The following is a 22051-nucleotide window of genomic DNA, read 5'->3' on the forward strand; positions in this document are numbered from 1 at the left end:
GCCTTGAAGGGAGGAAGAGAGCGAGCTTGAGCGGATGGGCGGAGGGAGGGAATTCCGGGCCAAGGGCAGGACGCGGGACGGGCGAGAACGAGGTGCAATTCCAAGCGCTTAGTACAGTGCTCTGCGCACGGGGAGCGCTCAAGAAATACGATGGAATGAATAATCCGGGACACGATCTAAACCGCGGGCTAGGTTGGATGTCGGCATGGGCCGGGATCTTGCATCCGAACTGGTTAACTTCTAGCCACCCCAGTGCTTAGAACATTCATTCATTGTCATATTTATTGAGCGCTTACTATGTGCAGAGCACTGGACTAAGCGCTTGGGAAGTCCAAGTCGGCAACATAGAGAGACGGTCCCTACCCGACAACGGGCTCACAGGCTAGAACGGTGCTGGGTGCGTAGTAAGCACTTCTAAATATTATTATTATTACTGGTGATGACGATTATTATCATTAGCGAAGCAGCGGGGCTCAGTGGAAAGAGCCCGGGCTCGGGAGTCAGAGGTCGTGGGTTCAAATCCCGGCTCCGCCACTTGTCAGCTGGGTGATTTGGGCGAGTCAGTTGACTTCTCTGGGCCTCAGTTCCCTCATCTGGAAAATGGGGATAAAGACTGTGAGCCCCCCGGGGGACAACCTGATTACCTTGTATCCCCCCAGCGCTTAGAAGTGCTTGGCACATAATAAGCACTTAATAAATGTTATTATTATTATTAATAATAATAACATTTACAAAGTGATTACTGACATTGGGGTAGCTCAGATCTCCCCTAGGGCTTCACACAGTATCTGCCTCTTCTCAGATGCCAAAATTATTATTATTACTATTATTGTTATTAAACAACTGACCTATAGCGTTCACGTTTATCCCGGAAAGGAGCATGGCCTACCGGATAAAACACGGGCTGGGAGTCATTTGCCCTGGGTTCGAATCCCGGCTCCGTCATTTGCCTGCCGTGCGACCTTGGGCAAGTCACTTCACTTCTGTGGGCCTCAGTTTCCTCCTCTGTAAAATGGGGGTGAGACATCTATTCACCCTCCCTCTGAGAGAGCAAACCGCACGTGGGGCATTTTTTAACGGTATTTGTGAAGTGCTTACTATGTGTGGGTCTTATTATTATTATTACTAACGATGACGATTATTATCATTAGAGAAGCAGCGTGGCTCAGTGGAAAGAGCCCGGGCTTTGGAGTCGGAAGTCATGGGTTCAAATCCCAGCTCTGCCAGTTGTCAGCTGTGTGACTTTGGGCGAGTCACTTAACTTCTCTGGGCCTCAGTTCCCTCAGCTGTAAAATGGGGATTAAGACTGTGAGCCCCCCGTGGGGCAACCTGATCACCTTATAACCTCCCCAGCGCTTAGAACAGTGCTTTGCACATAGCAAGCGCTTAGTAAATGCCATTATTATTATTATTACTAGGCGCTGAGGTAGATACAAGCTGATCCGGTTGTCCCCCGTGGGGCTCACGGTCTTCATCCCCATTTTCCAGATGAGGTCACCGAGGCCCAGAAAGGTGAAACGACTGGCCCGAAGTCACACAGCAGACAGGCAGCAGCACCGGGATTAGAACTCGGGTCCCTCTGGCTCTCTGGCTACTCAGCTGCAGACTTGGTCTGAATTTGGATATCTCGTGTCTATATCAGCGCTGAGTACAAGGCTTGGCACATAGTAAGCACTTGACGCATACCAATCTTACTACTAATTGCTACCAATATTACTACTAATTGCTACCAATATTATTACTAATTGCTACCATTATTATTATTGCTAATTGCTTACTAATTGCAGTAAGCAGGAGCGATGTTGGCATTCTGTAACACCTCCATCTTAACCATGGCGGCCCAGCTCCAGGCCCCGTGGTTTCCTAATGCCCGGGTCGGGGCGGGTGAACAGAATCTGCCGGATAATAATAATAATAATAATAATAATAATAATAATAATAATAATAATAATAATAATGTTGGTACTTGTTAAGCGCTTACTATGTGCCTAGCACTGTTCTAAGCAGTTACCTGTTACCTGTTACCAGGCGATCAGGTTGTCCCACGGGGGGCTCCCAGTCTTCATCCCCATTTGACAGATGAGGGAACTGAGGCCCAGAGGAGCGAAGTGACTCGCCCAAAGTCACCCAGCGGACAATCGGCGGAGCCGGGATTTGAACCCATGACCCCTGACTCCAAAGCCCGGGCTCTTTCCACTGAGCCACGCTGCTTCTCAAGCGTCTAGATTGTGTCTAGCAACTCTGTTGTACTGCAGTCATAATCAGGATGGTATCTGTTAAGCGCTTACTATATGCCGAGCACTGTCTAAGCGCCGGGGGAGATACCGAGTAATCAGGTTGTCCCACGTGGGGCTCACAGCCTTCATCCCCATTTTCCATTCATTCATTCATTCATTCATTCATTCATTCATTTCATCGTATTTATTGAGCGCCTACTGTGTGCGGAGCACTGGACTAAGCGCTTGGGAAGTACAACGGGCTCACAGTCTAGATGAGGGAACTGAGGCCCAGAGAAGCCGAGCGGCTGGCCCGGGGTCACACAGCAGACAGGTTGGTGGGGGCGGGATTAGAACCCACATCCTCTGACTCCCAAGCCCCGTTGAGCCACGCCGCTTCTCTACCCTCGTACTATTGTCCTCTCCCGAGCGCTTAGGGCAGTGCTCCGCACACGGTGGGCGTTCGATGAGTACGATCGATGGATTCTGCCCTTACCTCACAACCCCGCTCGCACACATGGCTCCTCCGACGCCGGCCTTCTCCCTGGGCTCCCCTATCGCCCGCCGACCCGTCACGGCCCCGTCCCGCCTCTGGCCCGGCCCGCCGTCCCTCCTCCTAAAAATAATAATAATAATGGCATTTATTAAGCGCTTACTATGTGCGAAGCACTGTTCTAAGCGCTGGGGAGGTTACAAGGTGATCGGGTTGTCCCACGGGGGGCTCACGGTCAATCCTCATTTTCCAGATGAGGTCACTGAGGCCCAGAGAAGTGAAGCGACTCGCCCAAAGTCACCCAGCTGACAAGTGGCGGAGCCGGGATTTGAACCCAGGACCTCTGACTCCAAAGCCCGGGCTCTTTCCACCAAGCCACGCTGCTTCTCTACCTGACAGACCATCGCTCTCCCCGCGTTCAAAGCCTTACCGCAGGCCCACCGCCCCTGAGAGGCCTTCCCTGATTGCACCCCCCCTTTCCTCTTCTCCCCCACCTTTCTGCGTCACCCTGACGCTTGGATTTGCACTCTTCATTCACCCCTCCCTGACCGTCTTTTTAAAAAGAAAAAAATAATAATAATGGTATTTGTTAAGCGCTTGCTACGTGCAAAGCACTGTTCTAAGCGCTGGGGAGGTTACAAGGTGATCAGGTTGTCATCATCATCATCAATCGTATTTATTGAGCGCTTACTGTGTGCAGAGCACTGTACTAAGCGCTTGGGAAGTACAAGTTAATAGTAATAATGACGATGATGGTATTTGTTAAGCGCTTACTGTGTGCAAAGCGCTGTTCTAAGCGCTGACTCGCCCGAAGTCCCACAGCTGACAAGGGGCGGAGCCGGGATTCGAACCCACGACCTCCGACTCCCAAGCCCGGGCTCTTTCCACCGAACCGCGCTGCTTCCCTCTCTACCCCAGCGCTTAGCACGATGCCCGGCACGGAAGAGGCGCTTAACAGGCACCGCAGTTATGACCACGGGGGGCTCACGGTCTTCATCCCCATTTTGCAGACGGGGGAACTGAGGCCCAGAGACTTGCCCGAAGTGACACAGCTAAGTGGCGGAGCCGGGATTTGAACCCACGACCTCTGCCTCCAAAGCCCGGGCTCTTTCCACTGAGCCACGCTGCTCCTCCGAGCCACAATGCCGGGGGTCACGGGAGCGCGTCGAACGGTGCTCGGCACGTGGTGAGCGCTTAACGGACGCCGCCATCGCGATTATTAACAACGTGTGCTGTTCCCGGCCCGGGAATCCGTAGCCGGACCGCAGCGTGTCCCCGGATTGTGCCCCACCGCGTTCCGGGAGCCGTGACCCTATTCCAGACTTGGCTCCGGAATGCCGGGGACCTGGAATCTTCCCCGTGACCCGCTTGTTTGTGCATTTATCTGTAAATAATCACGATAATTTGGGAGTTGGTTAAGCGCTATCTCCGGCGGAGCCCTGTTGCCAAACGCCCGGACGGGCCCGAGATAATCAGGTCGACGCGGGGCCCGTCCCACATCGGGATCGCTGCGTCAGGAGGAGAGAGGGCAGGAATTTAACCCTCAATCAATCAATCCTATTTATTGAGCGCTTACCGTGTGCAGAGCGCTGTACTAAGCGCTTGGGAAGTACAAGCTGGCAACATCTAGAGACGGTCCCTACCCGACAGCGGGCTCACAGTCTAGAAGGGGGAGACAGAGAACAAAACCAAACCTGCTAACAAAATAAAATAAATAGAATTGATAGGTACAAGGAAAATAAATAAATAACCCTCGTTTTACAGGTGAGGAAACCGAGGAATATCTCCCTTTCGCGTCTGGCCGATCGCTTCAAGGCCCTTCTATAATCGCATCTCCTTCGGGAGGCCTCCCCTGGCCGTCAAGCGCTTAGTACAGTGCCCTGCACGCGGGAAGCGCTCCAGAAATACGCTTGAACGAATGCGTCATCATCATCATCCATCGTATGCATGAATGCTTTGGAGTCAGAGGCCGTGGGTTCAAATCCCGGCTCCGCCGGTTGTCAGCTGTGTGACTTTGGGCAAGACACTTCACTTCTCTGGGCCCCGGTTCCCTCGTCTGGAAAGTGGGGATTCATTCATTCATTCGTTCAATCGTATTTATTGATGATGATGATGGTATTTCTTAAGCGCTTACTATGTGCAAAGCACTGTTCTAAGCGCCGTGGAGGTTACAAGGTGATCAGTTTGTCCAACGGGGGGCTCACAGTCTTCATCCCCATTTTACTGATGAGGGAACTGAGGCACAGAGAAGTTAAGTGACTTAACAATAATAATAATAATAATGGCATTTGTTAAGCGCTTACTATTGAGCGCTTACCGTGTGCAGAGCACTGGACTGTCATAGAAGAGGCACAAAATAAACACAGGGCCCACTGCCCGATACACGCCGTCATTTTTGGCTAATGGTATGGCAACAAAAAACCAGAGCAGTTGTGATGCTAAACCGAATTGGTGAAAAAGAATCGATAAAACGTGAACAACACCGGCCGACGAAAGAAGACCAGATGATGCTTTTTAAAGAAACGCAATTCTGTGTGTGACTTGCATCAGAAGATGTCAAATCCTATCGCACAGTACGTCTACTACAGTTAGAAAATATCAGTGTAAGCCTTTCCCCCCCCCCGCCGCCATCCCCACCACCTTGTTTCCTCACCGTATGATCGTTTAAAGGTAAAACTATTTATTAGGGTTAATATTGTTAATCGTGAATTAAAACCGGTTTCCTTGGAGCATGAGGGGAAGGGGAATGGTTTCAAATCTGAAGATTAGGTTGAAGATGTTCCAGTAGGAAATTTGAAAAGCTAAATTTCTCGGAACTCGACAATCCAGCCTTTTTTGAGTGAAGGAAGTGGATTTTGATAATTCAAGAGTAACTCGATAGCAAATAATGAGCGTTCAGGTCTTGTGACAGTCTGTCATCTGGTCCCGCTCCCCCTCGTCCCCCTCTCCATCCCCCCCATCTTACCTCCTTCCCTTCCCCACCGCACCTGTATATATGTATATATGTTTGTACATATTTATTACTCTATTTATTTATTATTTGTACATATCTATTCTATTTATTTTATTTTGTTAGTATGTTTGGTTTTGTTCTCCGTCTCCCCCTTTTAGACTGTGAGCCCACTGTTGGGTAGGGACTGTCTCTAGATGTTGCCAATTTGTACTTCCCAAGCGCTTAGTCCAGTGCTCTGCACATAGTAAGCGCTCAATAAATACGATTGATGATGATGATGATGATGATAAAGTGGAGAAGACCATGGAGTTTCAAGAGCAGAGAAACTGTTTAATGGTTCGCCCCCTTCTAGACTGTAAGCCCGCTGTTGGGTAGGGACTGTCTCTGTATGTTGTCAGCTTATACTTCCCAAGCGCTTAGTACAGTGCTCTGCACACAGTAAGTGCTCAATAAATACGATTGAATGAATGAATGGACTAAGCGCTTTGGGAAGTCCAAGTCGGCACCATCTAGAGCCGGTCCCTCCCCGACAGCGGGCTCACAGTCTAGACGGGGGAGACGGAGAACAAAACAAAACATATTCACAAAATAAAATAAATAAAATAAACACGTGCAAATAAAATAAATCAATCAATAGAGTAATAAATGAAGATGAAGACTGGGAGCCCCCCGTGGGACAACCTGATCACCTTGTATCCTCCCTAGCGCTTAGAACAGTGCTTAGCGTGAGAGAGAAGCAGCGTGGCTCAGTGGAAAGAGCCCGGGCTTGGGAGTCAGAGGTCATGGGTTCAAATCCCGGCTCCGTCGATTGTCAGCTGGGTGTCTTTGGGCGAGTCACTTCACCTCTCTGGGCCTCAGTTCCCTCATCTGTCAAATGGGGAATAAGACTGTGAGCCCCCCGTGGGACAATCTGATCACCTTGTAGCCTCCCCAGCGCTTAGAACAGTGCTTTGCACATAAGAAGCGCTCAACAAATACCATCATTATTATTATTATTGCTGTAACCTCCCCAGCGCTTAGAACAGTGCCTAGAACAGTGTTTGGCACATAGTAAGCGCTTAAATACTATCATTATTATTTACCTCCTCAGAGCTCACTCTGCCACACTTAAATTCTCCCACTCCTCTCCCCTTGGCTTGCACATAGTAAGCGCTTAATAAATGCCATTATTATCATTATTATTATTATTATTTTGTGTCCATATCTTTAGATTCAGTTGGGTTTTTCAAGCGATTATCCGTAAGCGTCTACCATGTGCCCGAGCACTGTTCTAAGCGCTGTGGTACCAATGTGGTACTGTGTTGCCAATTTGTACTTCCCAAGCGCTTAGTACAGTGCTCTGCACATAGTAAGCGCTCAATAAATACGATTGATGATGATGATGATGATGGTAGATACCGTCCGTGTCCCCCATGGGGCTTACAGCCTTAGTCCCCATTTTCCAGAGGAGGGAACCCAGGCCCAGAGAAGTGAAGCGACTGGCCCAAGGCCACACAGCGGGCAAGCGGCGGAGCCGGGATTAGAACCCAGGCCCTTCTGACTCGTGGGCCGCTCGGCCACCCTGCTTCGGGTGTCTCTCCTGCCTGAGATTTATTTTAACGTCCGTCTCCCCTCTAGTCTGTCGGCACCTTCAGGGAGGGGATCACGTCTAGTAACTCTTCCGTACTCTCCCAAGCACTTAGTACAGTGCTCTGCGCAGAGTAAACGTCCAATAAATAATAACCGTGACATTTGTTAAGCAGTCACAACAATAATAATGGTATTTGTTAAGCGCTTACTATGTGCCAAGCACTGTTCTAAGCGCTGGGGGGGATACAAGGTGATCAGGTTGACCCACGTGGGGCTCACAGTCTTTATCCCCATTTGACAGATGAGGGAACTGAGGCACGGAGAAGCGAAATGACTTGCCCAAGGTCACACGGCGGGCAAGTGGCGGAGCCGGGATGTGCCAAGCCCTGTGCTAGGCGCTGGGGTAGAGACGAGAAGACCTGGAGGGATCCGCACGGTGCCCGTGGTCTGAGAGAGAGGAAGAGCAGGTATTTATCCCCCCATTTTCCAGATGGAGAAGTCATGGCCCGGGGAAATGACTCATCCAAGGACATATAGTGGGTAAGTGGAAGAACCAGGATTAGAATCCGGGTCTCCAGACTCCTGGGCCTTGCGTGGCCTTGTGGAAAGAGCCCGGACCTTAGAGTCATTCATTCATTCAGTCGTATTTATTGAGCGCTTACTGTGTGCAGAGCACTGTACTAAGCGCTTGGGAAGTCCAAGTTGGCAACATCTAGAGACGGTCCCTACCCAACAGCGGGCTCACAGTCGAGAAGGGGGAGACAGGGAACGAAAGAAAACATATTAACAAAATAAAATAAATAGACTAAATATGTACTGAGTTCTCCTGAGCTGGAGAAGCAGCGTGACTCAGTGGAAAGAGCCCGGGCTCTGGAGTCAGAGGTCGTGGGTTCAAATCCCGGCTCCGCCGCTTGCCAGCTGTGGGACTCTGGGCAAGTCACTTCTCCGGGCCTCAGTGACCTCATCTGGAAAATGGGGATGAAAACCGTGAGGCCCGCGTGGGACAACCTGATCACCTTTTATCTGCCCAGCGCTTCGAACAGTGCTTTGCACATAGTAAGCGTTTAATAAACGCCGTCATCATTATTATCATTCTAATTCCCGCTCCACCGCCCATCTGTTGTGTGACCTTGGGCGAGTCACTTAGCCTCCCCTTGTCCCTCTTGTTATTTCATCTGCAAAATGGGGTCAGATTCTCCTCCCTGGCCGGGTGCCCCGGGTGGAACTGGCTCTGACCTAATACGGATTAAGCACTCACTACGTGCCAGGCGCTGTACTAAGCGCCGCGGTACACACCGGATGATCGGATCCCACACGGGGCTCCCGGTCTAAGTTGGAGGGAAAACGGAGATCGAGTCCCCATTTTGCAGATGGGAGAACCGAGGCCCGGAGAGGCAAAGCGACTCCTCCAAGGTCACACAGCAGCCCAGCGGCGGAGCTGGGATTTGAACCCGGAACCGCGTTCCTCCCACTATGCCATGCTGCTTCCCTGCTTCCCTGTGGGACAACCTGATGGCTTTGTAACCTCCCCAGCGCTTAAAGCAGGGCTTTGCACATAGTAAGCGCTTAATAAATGCCATCGTTATTATTATTATCTTATAATCTTATAGTAAGCGCTTAATAAATGCCATCGTTACTATTATTGTTATTATCTTATAATCTTATAAATACAACTAACTAGAAGCTCGTTTTGGGCAGGGGTTGTGTCTGTTTATTGCTATATCGTCCTCTCCCAAGTGCTTAGTCCAAGCTCTGCACGCAGTAAGCGCTCAATAAGTACACTGAATGAATGAATGACTTAGCTCTACCCCAGCGTTTAGAACAGGGCCGGACACCCGGCTCCGCCACCTCGGGCCGGTCGCTTCCCTTCTCTGGGCCTCAGTTGCCTCAGCTGGAAAATGGGGACGGAGACGGCGAGCGCCGCGTCCATCCCGATTCGCCCGTCCCCGCCCCAGCGCTCAGCACAGTGCCGGCCACGTAGTAAGCGCTTAACAGACACCAACATCATTATGATTATTATCATTACAGCAGCGATGGCTTAATCAACGGGGCCAGATGAGGACGAGGCCGGGAGGATGACGCAGACTCCCCTCCTCCTGGCTGAGAGAGCGCCCCTGATTAATAATAATAATAATAATAATAATAATAAAAATAATAATGGTATTTGTTAAGTGCCCCTGATTAATAATAATAATAATAATAATAATAATAATGGTATTTGTTAAGCGCCCCTGATTAATAATAATAATAATAATAATAATGGTATTTGTTAAGCGCCCCTGATTAATGATAATAATAATGGTGTTTGTTAAGCGCCCCTGATTAATAATAATAATAATGGTGTTTGTTAAGCGCCCCTGATTAATAATAATAATAATGAGGGTATTTGTTAAGCGCTTACTGTGTGCAAAGCACTGTTCTAAGCGCTGGGGGATACAAGGTGATCAGGTGGTCCCACGGGGGGCTCACAGTCTTCCTCCCCATTTTCCAGATGAGGTCACTGAGGCCCAGAGAAGTGAAGTGACTTGCCCAGAGTCCCACAGCTGACAGTTGGCGGAGTCGGGATTTGAACCCGTGACCTCTGACTCCAAAGCCCGGGCTCTTTCCGCTGAGCCAAGCTGCTTCTCTGATAATCGGGCAGCACTATGTATTGAGCGTTTGCTGTGTGCAGAGCGCTGTATTAAATGCTTGGGGGAGTCCAATACAACTGCGGTGTACTGCCCGTGAGGAGGGGACAGGTGGCTCGAGCCCGTGCCTGGGGGTCACAAGGACCCGGGTTCAAATCTCAGCTCCGCCACGTATCTGCTGGGTGGCCTTGGGTGGGTCATTTCACCTCTCTGGGCCTCAGTGACCTCGTCTGTGATATGGGGGTTAAGACTGTGAGCTCCAAGGGGGACAGGGACTGCGACTGACCTGATTGCCTGCTAATAATAATAATAATAATTATGGCATTTATTAAGCACTTACTATGTGCCAAGCACTGTTCTAAGCGCTGGGGAGGTTACAAGGTGATCAGGTTGTCCCACGGGGGCCTCACAGTCTTAATCCCCATTTTACAGATGAGGTAACTGAGTCACAGGTAATAATAATAATAATAATGATGGCATTTATTAAGTGCTTACTTAAGACTGTGAGCCCACTGTTGGGTAGAGACTGTCTCTATATGTTGCCAATTTGTACTTCCCAAGCGCTTAGTACAGTGCTCTGCACATAGTAAGCGCTCAATAAATACGATTGATGATGATTGATGCTTCCTATGTGCAAAGCACTGTTCTAAGCGCTGGGGAGGTTACAAGGTGATCAGGTTGTCCCACGGGGGGCTCCCAGTCTTCATCCCCATTTTACTTATGAGGTCACTGAGGCCCAGAGAAGTGAAGTGACTCGCCCAAAGTCACACAGCTGACAGTTGGTGGAGCCGGGATTTGAACCCATGACCTCCGACTCCAGAGCCCGCGCACTTTTCCACTGAGCCACGCTGCCTCTCGCAATAACGGCAAAGAACTGTTTTAAGCGCCGGGGAGAGGTGATTAGGTTGGCTCACGTGGAGCTCACAGTCTTCATCCCCATTTTACAGATAAGGGAACTGAGGCCCAGAGAATAATAATAATAATGATGGCATCTAGTAAGCGCTTACTAGCGCTCAGTAAATACGAATGAATGAATCTGTACTTCCCAAGCGCTTAGTACAGTGCTCTGCACATAGTAAGCGCTCAATAAATACGATTGATTGATGAATGAGTGCCGAGGCCCCGGGGCGGGACGGCATCCGCCGGGGGTCCGCCGGGCAGTGTGATGGAGCTGGGGGAATAATAATAATAGGAATAATAATAATGGGACTGTCTCTATATGTTGCCAACTTGTACTTCCCAAGCGCTTAGTACAGTGCCCTGCACACAGTAAGCGCTCAATAAATACGATTGATTGATTGGCATCCGGTGCTTAGACTAAGAGCCGAACAAATCGCCTTGTGCCGTCGAGCGGCCTCCGACCCCTGGCGAGGCCACGGCCCGGGACGCCCCACCTCCATCCGCGCTCATTCCGGCGGGGAATCCGGAGAGCCTTCCCGGGAAAATCCCGGACGGGGTTGACGTCGCCTTTTTCCACGCGGCCAAGTCGAGTGTCGGCCCTCGAGTCTCTCTGGGCACGAGGAGGCTAGCGGGGCTCGCCGCTCGCTAGCCACCGGCTGAGCTGGGAGCGGACCGGTTAGGCCTCCGTCGGCCTCTCCCTCCCGTAGCGGAGCCCGGTAGAAGCCTGGAAATTCTCCAGGTTCCCGGCCCAACTCCTACCTCTGGCCCGGAATGCCCTCCCTCCTCAAATAATAATAATAATAATGGCATTTATTACGCACTTCCTACGTGCAAAGCACCGCTCTAAGCGCCGGGGAGTTTACAAGGTGATCGGGTTGTCCCACGGGGGGTTCACGGTCTTAATCCCCATTTTACAGATGAGATCACTGAGGCCCAGAGAAGTGAAGTGCTTTGCACATAGTAAGCGCTTAATAAATGCCATCATTATTATTATTAAGTGACTCGCCCAAAGTCCCACAGCTGACAAGTGGCTCAAATCCGCTATACTAGCTCTCGTCCTCTCTGCAAAGCCCTGCTGAAGGCTCACCTCCTCCAGGAGGCCTTCCCAGACTGAGCCCCCCTTTTCCTCAGCTCCCCACGGCCCTCACGTATATATCTCTAATTCTATTTATTTATATTGATGCCTGTTTACACGTTTGGACGCCTGTCTAGACCGTAGACCGGCGTGGGCAGGGATTGCCCCCCTGCCTTGCCGAATTGGGCCCTCCGAGCGCTTAGTACAGTGCTCTGCACACAGCGTGGCTCATTCATTCATTCATTCATTCGATTGTATTTATTGAGCGCTTACTGTGTGTGCAGAGCACTGGACTAAGCGCTTGGGAAGTACAAGTTCGGAACAGATAGAGACGGTCCCTCCACCCAACAGCGGGCTCACAGTCTAGAAGGGGGAGACGGAGAACAAAACAAAAGATATTAACAGAATAAAATAAATAGAATAAATATGTATATATGTTTGTACATATTTATTACTCTATTTATTTGTTTACTTATTTTACTTGTACCTATCTATTCTATTTATTTTATTTTGTTAGTATGTTTGGTTTTGTTCTCTGTCTCCCCCTTTTAGACTGCGAGCCCACTGTTGGGTAGGGACCGTCTCTAGATGTTGCCAATTTGGACTTCCCAAGCGCTTAGTACAGTGCTCTGCACATAGTAAGCGCTCAATAAATACGATTGATGATGATGATGATGATGTACAAATAAAATAAATAAATAAATAGGGTAATAAATACGTACAAACATATATACATCTATACAGGTGCTGTGGGGAGGGGAAGGCGGTAAGGCTTTGGAGTCAGAGGTCATGGGTTCCAATCCCGGCTCCGCCGATTGTCAGCTGGGTGACTTTGGGCAGGTCACTTCCCTTCTCTGGGCCTCAGTTTCCTCATCTGGAAAATGGGGATGAAAACTGCGAGCCCCCCCCGTGGGACAACCCGATCACCTTGTAACCTCCCCGGCGCTTAGAACGGTGCTTTGCACAGAGTAAGCGGGAATAACGCCAACTTGTACTTCCCAAGCGCTTAGTACAGTGCTCTGCACACAGTAAGCGCTCAATAAATACGATTGATTGATTGATTAAATGAATGAATGAATAATAAATGAATAAATGCCGTTATTATTATTAATAAATACGACCGAATGAGCAATGAATGAATGAAAGCTGAACCTATACCATAATAAAAGTAATCATAATACTAATAAATGATTCCCCCTTCTAGACTGTGAGCCCGCTGTTGGGTAGGGGCCGTCTCTAGATGTTGCCAACTTGCCCAAGCGCTTAGTCCAGCGCTCTGCACACAGTAAGCGCTCAATAAATACGATCGAATGAATGAACGAGTGAATGAATTCCCGTTCTCCTTCCCGTTTAGAGCGTGAGCTCCTTGTGGGGCAGGGACCGTTTCCGACCTGATAAACCGGTAACCCCAGCGCTTAGAACAGCGAGGGCTGAAAAAGGACCATAATATACTAATAAGCGCTCAGCGTCCTCCTTAATACCGATTCTCCTTCCTACTTAGAGTGTAAGCCCCGTGTGGGGTGTATTCCCTGGGGGAATACGTCTCCAAGCGCTTAGTACAGTGCTCTGCACCCGGTAAGCGCTCGATAATTTCGACCGAACGAACTGATGAGTGTCTGACCCAAGACTCGGGTCACTACGCCAAGCGCTCAGAATAATAATGATATAATAATAATGGCATTTGTTAAGCGCTTACTATGTGCGAAGCACTGTTCTAAGTGCTGGGGGGATATAACATGATCAGGTTGTCCCACTTGGGGCTCACAGTCAATCCCCATTTACAGATGAGGTAACTGAGGCTCAGAGAAGTTAAGTGACTTGCCCAAGGTCACACAGCAGACGTGTGGCGGAACTGGGATTCGAACCCATGACCTCTGACTCCAAAGCCCGGGATCTTTCCATGCTGCTTCTCAGAACAGCGCTCGACGCGCCGCGAGGGCCGAAACGGGGTCGTAATAACAGTCCTAAGCGGCCCGGGCGGACCCCCTCACCCGAGCCCCCTGCAAAGTCTCCGCCGGTTGTCCGCTGCGGGGCTTTGGGCAAGTCACTTCACTTCTCTGGGCCTCAGTGACCTCATCTGGAAAACGGGGATGAAGACTGGGAGCCCCCCGGTCACCTTGTCACCTCCCCGGCGCTTAGAACAGTGCTTGGCACCTAGTAAGCGCCTTAATAAATGCCATTATTAGAAGTGACCCCCAGAGAGAAGACATCATCATCATCATCAATCGTATTTATAGAGCGCTTACTATGTGCGGAGCACTGTACGAAGCGCTTGGGAAGTCCAAATTGGCAACATACAGAGACAGTCCCTACCCAACAGTGGGCTCCCAGTCTAAAAGGGGGAGACAGAGAACAAAACCAAACGTACTAACAAAATAAAATAAATAGAATCAATGAAGTGATTAAGTTTCTTATATCTCTCTCCATTTTTTCTTAAACCCAGGTGTATTCAGCGTGTAAATTCACTTTCTCAAAGATTCCGACACCGTATACCCTATCAAAACGGGTAAGGAAATGATTTTTCTGGAGCGGCGTTTAATAGTCTCTGTCAGCTACCTAATGGGTAGTGTAGTATTCGCGTCTTAATTTTTCCCCTTCAAGCTCACCCTTCTAGAAGAATGTATTTCTTTGAGAAAATATTTAATGTGGGACTTTGGTGTTCGTTTCCCAGGTTTTATCGGTTAAACTTTTAAAAGTCTGTTGTTCTCTTAGGTCAATGGACGGTGGAAAGGCCGTGGCGTTGGTCCGGAGCCCTCAGGGAGGCCCCTATCAAAACGGGTAAGGAAATGATTTTTCTGGAGCGGCGTTTAATAATCTCTGTCAGTTACCTAATGGGTAGTGTGGTATTCGCGTCTTAATTTTTCCCCTTCAAGCTCACCCTTCTAGAAGAATGTATTTCTTTGAGAGAATATTTAATGTGGGACTTCGGTGTTCGTTTCCCAGGTTTTATCGGTTAAACTTTTAAAAGTCCGCCGTTCTCTTAGGTCAGTGGACGGTGGAAAGGCCGTGGCGTTGGTCCGGAGCCCTCAGGGAGGCCCCTCCGCCTCCGGGCGGGCCTCCAGGTAGGCCCGGGCGGCCCGGACCATGTCGTCCTCCCGCCGGCCGGGCGCGGGCACGGTGGGGATGCCCGCGATCATCATGGCCAGCGTGACGATGCAGACGTCGGGCGGCGGGCCCGGCGGGCCCCGGGCCGGCCCCTGCGAGCCGTCTCCGGCGGGCCCCTCGGGCGGGCGGCGGGCCCGCTGCTCCCCGGCACGCGGAGGGGCCCGCCCGGGCCCGGCCCGCCGCTCCTGGCCCACCGGCGAGTAGGCCCAGAGACGGGGCGCCACCAGCCAGGGCGTCCAGGAGCCCGGCCGCCCCGGCCCGGGCACCAGCACGGGCTCCACCGGCCCGTAGAGGTCGAGGGGCGCGGGCGCGCGGACGTCTCTGCCTGCGGACACGGGATGGAGAGGGCCGGTCAGTTCCCGGCCTCCCCTCTTGCCAACGGGCGTGATAATACTAATAATAATAAACGACGGTATTCATTGAGCGCTTACTACGTGCCGAGCACCGTTCTAAGCCCCGGAGTCGATACAGGGTCCCACGTGGGGCTCGCGATTTTCCCACCCGCCGGCCACCCCCGATCATCATCATCAATCGTCTTGATTGAGCGCTTACTATGTGCAGAGCACTGGACTGAGCGCTTGGGAAGTTCAAATTGGCAACATGTAGAGACAGTCCCTACCCAACAGTGGGCTCACAGTCTAAAAGGGGGAGACAGAGAACAAAACCAAACATACTAACGAAATAAAATAAATAGAATAGATATGTCCAAGTAAAATAAATAGAGTAATAAATCTGTACAAACATATATACATATATACAGGTGCTGTGGGGAAGAGAAGGAGGTAAGATGGGGGAGATGGAGAGGGGGACGAGGGGGAGAGGAAGGAAGGGGCTCAGTCTGGGAAGGCCTCCCGGAGGAGGTGAGCTCTCAGCAGGGCCTTGAAGGGAGGAAGAAAGCGAGCTTGGCGGGTGGGCAGAGGGATTGGGGGCATTCCAGGCCCGGGGGGGTGACGTGGGCCGGGGGTCTGATGACCGAGAAGCAGCGTGGCTCGGCGGAGAGGTCACGGGTTCAGATCCCGGCTCCACCAACTGTCAGCTGCGTGGCTTTGGGCGAGTCGCTTCCCTTCTCTGGGCCTCAGTGACCTCATCTGGAAAATGGGGATGAATAATAATAATAATAATAATGATGGCATTTATTAAGCGCTTACTAGGTGCCAAGCACTGTTCTAAGCGCTGGGGAGGTTACAAGGTGATCAGGTTGTCCCTCGCGGGGCTCACAGCTTTAATCCCCGTTTTCCAGATGAGGTCACTGAGGCCCGGAGAAGTGAAGTGACTTGCCCAAAGTCACACAGCTGACAATTGGGGGAGCTGGGATTTGAACCCATGACCTCTGACTCCAAAGCCCGGGCTCTTTCCTACTGAGCCACTCTGCTTCTCAAAAAATTTTATCTCATCATCATCATCATCAATCATATTTATTGAGCGCTTACTGTGTGCAGAGCACTGTATTGAGCGCTTGGGAAGTACAAATTGGCAACATATAGAGACAGTCCCTACCCAACAGTGGGCTCACAGTCTAAAAGGGGGAGACGGAGAACAAAACCAAACGTACTAACACAATAAAATAAATAGAATAGATATGTACAAATAAAATAAATAAATAAATAGAGTAATAAATATGTACAAACATATATCCATATATCCAGGTGCTGTGGGGAAGGGAAGGAGGTAAGATGTGGGGGATGGAGAGGGGGACGAGGGGGAGAGGAAGGAAGGGGCTCAGTCTGGGAAGGCCTCCCGGAGGAGGCCTTAGGACTCTTAGGACTCTTAGGAGATGTATTCTAGACCCTCCTGGGTATTTACAATCTTTTTTTAAACTCTCATACCAGAGAGGGGATTCGAACCCAGGCCTCCAGCCTTTCAAGGTTGTTACTTTCCCTCTGAGCGACCACAGGCCTCACAGGATGAAGACCGTGAGCCCCCCATGGGACAACCTGATCACCCTTGTACCCTCCCCAGTGCTTAGAACAGTGCTTTGCACATAGTAAGCGCTTAACAAATACCATTATTATTATTATTATTATTATTATTATTATTATTATTGTGTCTACCCCGGCGCTTAGAACGGTGCTTGGCACATAGTAAGCGCTTAACAAATACCATTATTATTAATTGTTATTATTCTGTCCTCTCTGTTGCTTCCTTGGTCCTTCTCCCCAGCGAGACCCCTGAGGATCAATCAATCAATCAATCGTATTTATTGAGCGCTTACTGTGTGCAGAGCACTGGACTAAGCGCTTGGGAAGTACAAGTTGGCAACATAGAGAGACAGTCCCTACCCAACAGTGGGCTGATAATGATGGGATTTGTTAAGCGCTTACTATGTGCCGAGCACTGTCCTAAGCGCCGGGGAAGATACCAAATCATCAGGTTGGGTACGTCCCTGTCCCACGTGGGGCTTGCGGCTTTGGTACCCATTTTACAGATGAGGTGATGATATGATGGTATCTGTTAAGCGCTTACTATGTGCCAAGCACCGTCCTAAGCACTGGGGGGGATACGAGGCCGTCGGGCCGTCCCACGTGGGGTTCACGGTCTTCATCCCCATTTGACAGATGGGGTAACCGAGGCCCGGAGAGGCGGAGTGACTCGCCCAAGGTCACCCAGCCGACAAGGGACGGAGCCGGGATTAGATTCTCCCGATTCCCAGGCCCGGGCTCTAGCCATCGGGCCGCGCCGCTCCTCAAGCGTAAAGGACGGTGTTCCGCGCCCGGGAGGTGCTCAAGAAGTACTTTTGACCGACGGGAGGCGAAGAAAGAGGTCGTGGAAACCAAGTTCTCCGCCCCGGTCGGTCGACGGGAGGGATGGGCGAGCGTTGGGCGGCGGAGTTAGTTGGGGGGCCTAACTTCCCGCCTCTCTCCCCACCCAGGGGACCCCGATTCTTGGGGCGGGAGGACGGCGCGGCCGTCCGCTCACCGCGTCCGGTAACCAGGAGGACCTCTTGGGCGACGAAGAAGGCCATGGCGGCCGCGGAGATGGGCGCGTTCCCCCGAGAACGGTCCGATCCCGGCCTTCCGAAGCCGCCTCACAATCCCAAGTCTGCCCTTCCTGAAGGTCGCCTGGGTATCTGCCTTCTAGAACACCCCCCTCTTCTAAATTCTCAAAATCCACCTCCCCATTCAGATGACTCCCTTGGGAAGATAATAATAATAATAATAATAATAAGCGCTTACTATGTGCCGGGCACTGTTCTAAGCGCTGGGGTATTTATTACTTATATTACATATTTATTACTCTATTTATTTATTTATTTATTTATTTATTTATTTTACTTGTACATTTCTATCCTATTTATTTAATTTTGTTGGTATGTTTGGTTCTGTTCTCTGTCTCCCCCTTTTAGACTGTGAGCCCACTGTTGGGTAGGGACTGTCTCTATGTGTTGCCAATTTGGACTTCCCAAGCGCTTAGTACGGTGCTCTGCACATAGTAAGCGCTCAATAAATACGATTGATTGATTGATTGATTGATTGATTGGGGTAGATACAAGTTAGCCAGGCGGGACGCGTTCCCACTGTCTCGCTCCCCGTTTTCCAGACGAGGGAACTGAGGCCCAGAGAAGCGAAGTGACTTGCCCAAGGTCACGCAGCGGACCATTGGTGGAGCCGGGATTAGAACCTGGGGCCTCCTTTCTCCCAGGCCCATGTTCTATCCACTAAATAATAATAACGATGGTATTTGTTAAGCGTTTACAATGTGCCAAGCGCTGTTCTAAGCCCCTGGGGAGAGACAAAGTCATCGGGTTGTGCCCCGGGGGGCTCACACTCTTCATCCCCATTTTCTAGGTGAGAGAACTGAGGCCCAGAGAAGTGAAGTGACTTGCCCAAAGTCACTCAGCTGATAATAATAATAATAATGATGGCATTTATGAAGCGCTTACTACGTGCAAAGCACTGTTCTAAGCGCTGGGGAGGTTACGAGGTGATCGGGTTGTCCCACTGGGGGCTCACAGTCTTCATCCCCATTTGACAGATGAGGTCACTGAGGCCCAGAGAAGTGAAGTGACTTGCCCAAAGTCACTCAGCTGATAATAATAATAATAATAATAATGGCATTTATTAAGCGCTTACTATGTGCAAAGCACTGCTCTAAGCGCTGGGGAGGTTACAAGGTGATCGGGTGGTCCCACCGGGGGCTCACAGTCTTCATCCCCATTTGACAGATGAGGTCACTGAGGCCCAGAGAAGTGAAGTGACTTGCCCAAAGTCACTCAGCTGATAATAATAATAATAATAATGGCATTTATTAAGGGCTTACTATGTGCAAAGTACTGTTTTATGCGCTGGGGAGGTTACAAGGTGATCAGGTGGTCCCACCGGGGGCTCCCAGTCTTCATCCCCATTTGACAGATGAGGTCACTGAGGCCCAGAGAAGTGAAGTGACTTGCCCAAAGTCACACAGCTGACAATTGGCAGAGCCGGGATTTGAACCCACGACCTCTGACTCCAAAGCCCGGGCTCTTTCCACTGATAAGTACATATGTACATATTTACTATTCTATTTATTTTGTTTTAATATGTTTTGTTTTGTCCCCCTCTCCATCCCCCCCATCTTACCTCCTTCCCTTCCGCACAGCACCTGTATATATGTATATATGTTTGTACATATTTATTACTCTATTTATTTATTTTACTTGTACATATCTATTCTATTTATTTTATTTTGTTAGTATGTTTGGTCTTGTTCTCTGTCTCCCCCCTTTTTAGACTGTGAGCCCACTGTTGGGTAGAGACTGTCTCTAGATGTTGCCAATTTGTACTTCCCAAGCGCTTAGTACAGTGCTCTGCACATAGTAAGCGCTCAATCAATACGATTGATGATGATGATGTTTTCTGTCTCCCCCTTCTCGACCGTGAGCCCGCTGTTGGGTAGGGACCATCTCTAGATGTTGCCAACTTGGACTTCCCAAGCGCTTAGTACAGTGCTCTGCACAGAGTAAGCGCTCAATAAATACGATTGAATGAATGAACGAATGGCGGAGCTGGGACAGGCCTTGGGACCGACCGCTTGCCCGCTGGGTGACCTTGGGCAAGTCATTCGTCCATCATACGTTCACTCCGACCTAGTCATCAGGCCCCGACCGTGCGCAGGCGGCTCGGGAGAGTACGGCTTCACATGGGCGAGGAACACGTCCGTTTATTAATCAATCAATCAATCAATTGTATTTATTGAGCGCTTACTATGTGCAGAGCACTGTACTATGCGCTTGGGAAGTACAAATTGGCAACACATAGAGACAGTCCCTACCCAACAGTGGGCTCACAGTCTAAAAGTCCAGTTATCGTATTGGACTCTTTCCAAACGCTTAGCACAGTGCCCGCCGTAAGCGCTCAGTAAATAGGACTGAATACGACAAGAAACAGACTCCTTCCCAGCCCACAGCGAGCCGACAGTCCAGAGGGGACATGAACGGAAATAAAGGAGAGATGCGGGTGGAAGTGTTGGGGGGTGGGGAGGGAGGATCGTCATCATCAGTCGTATTTATTGAGCGCTTACTGTGTGCAGAGCACTGGACTAAGCGCTTGGGAAGTCCAAGTTGGCAACATATAGAGACGGTCCCTACCCAACATCATCATCATCAATAGTATTTATTGAGCGCTTACTGTGTGCAGAGCACTGGACTAAGCGCTTGGGAAGTCCAAGTTGGCAACATATAGAGACGGTCCCTACCCAACCGCGGGCTCACAGTCTAAAAGGGGGAGACAGAGAACAAAACCAAACGTACTAACAAAATAAAATAAATAGAATAGATATGTACAAGTAAAATGAATAAATAAATAGAGTAACAAATATGTACAAACATATATACATATATGCAGGTGCTGTGGGGAAGGGAAGGAGGTAAGATGAGGGGGTGGAGAGGGGGACGAGGAGTCGGGGCGATGTGGAATGATAGTGTTTATTAAGTGCTTAATATGTGCAAAGCGCTGTTCTAATAATAATAATAATAATAATGGCACTTATTAAGCGCTTACTACGTGCAAAGCACTGTTCTAAGTGCGGGGGAGGTTACAAGGTGATCAGGTTGTCCCACGGGGGGCTCACAGCCTTAATCCCCATTTTCCAGATGAGGTAACTGAGGCCCAGAGAAGCAAAGTGACTTGCCCAAAGTCACCCAGCTGACAACTGGCGGAGCCGGGATTTGAACCCATGACCTCGGACTCCAAAGCCCGGGCTCTTTTCCACTGAGCCGCGCTGCTTATGAGGGAAGGCTTCTCGGAGGAGGAGGCGGCGGGCCTTCGATAGGGCTTTGAAGCGGGGGAGAGTGGTTGTCTGGGGGATTTGAGGAGGGAGGGCGGGCTGGGGCAGAGGCGGGACGGGCGAGATCATCATCATCATCATCACCATCATCATCAATCGTATTTATTGAGCGCTTACTATGTGCAGAGCACTGTACTAAGCGCTTGGGAAGTCCAAGTTGGCAACATCTAGAGACGGTCCCTACCCAACGAGGAGCAGGCGGGCTGGGTTGGAGACGGAGAGGTAGGAGGGGGCGAGGCGACGGACGGCCTTGAGGCCGACGGTGACCGGTTTTTGTTTGACGGGGCGGTGGATTGGAGTTTCTTGAAGAGCGGGGTGACCCGTCCCGAACGTTTCCGTGGAAAAACGACGCGGGCCGCGGAGCGAAGCCCGGACCGGAGCCGGGAGAGACGGGAGAGGACGAGGGATGGAGAGGAGAGGGCGGATTTTAGCCACGTGGTGAAGGTGGGACCGACGGGATCCGGGGACCGACGGGATCCGGGGACCCATCCACCGTGTGCGTCGGACGAGAGAGAGGAGGAGGCCGAGGTCCGCGGCCCGGTGAGACGGGACGGCCGTCTACGGAGACGGGAAAGTCGGGGGAGAGGACGGGGTTTGGGTGGGAAGGGAAGGAGTTCAGCTTTGGATATGCTAAGCCTGAGGTGATGGTGTTAGTTGCCGAATTGTGCTTTCCAAGCGCTTAGTATAGTGCCCCGCACGCAGGAAGCGCTCCGTAAATACGATTGAACGAATTTATTGTGAAGCTTTTGATGCCTACTTGTTGTGTTGTCTGTTGTCCCCGCTTCTAGACCGTGAGCCCGTTGTTGGGTAGAGATTGTCTCCATCTGTTGCTGCTTAGTCCAGCGCTCTGCA

The 22051-nt window shown here is 50.5% G+C and overlaps 1 long non-coding RNA gene across 1 annotated transcript; it reads left to right on the forward strand.

Annotated features, from left to right (window-relative positions):
• Nucleotides 1-14275: 14275 nt before the first annotated feature.
• On the forward strand, nt 14276-14873 carry LOC119931794. The gene is made up of 3 exons (XR_005452156.1): nt 14276-14339; nt 14546-14611; nt 14818-14873. It is a non-coding gene; the product is annotated as an uncharacterized LOC119931794 (long non-coding RNA).
• The last annotated feature ends 7178 nt before the right edge of the window (nt 14874-22051 follow it).

The sequence above is a fragment of the Tachyglossus aculeatus genome, chromosome 8, assembly GCF_015852505.1.
Source record: "Tachyglossus aculeatus isolate mTacAcu1 chromosome 8, mTacAcu1.pri, whole genome shotgun sequence".
NCBI classification, from domain to species: domain Eukaryota; kingdom Metazoa; phylum Chordata; class Mammalia; order Monotremata; family Tachyglossidae; genus Tachyglossus; species Tachyglossus aculeatus.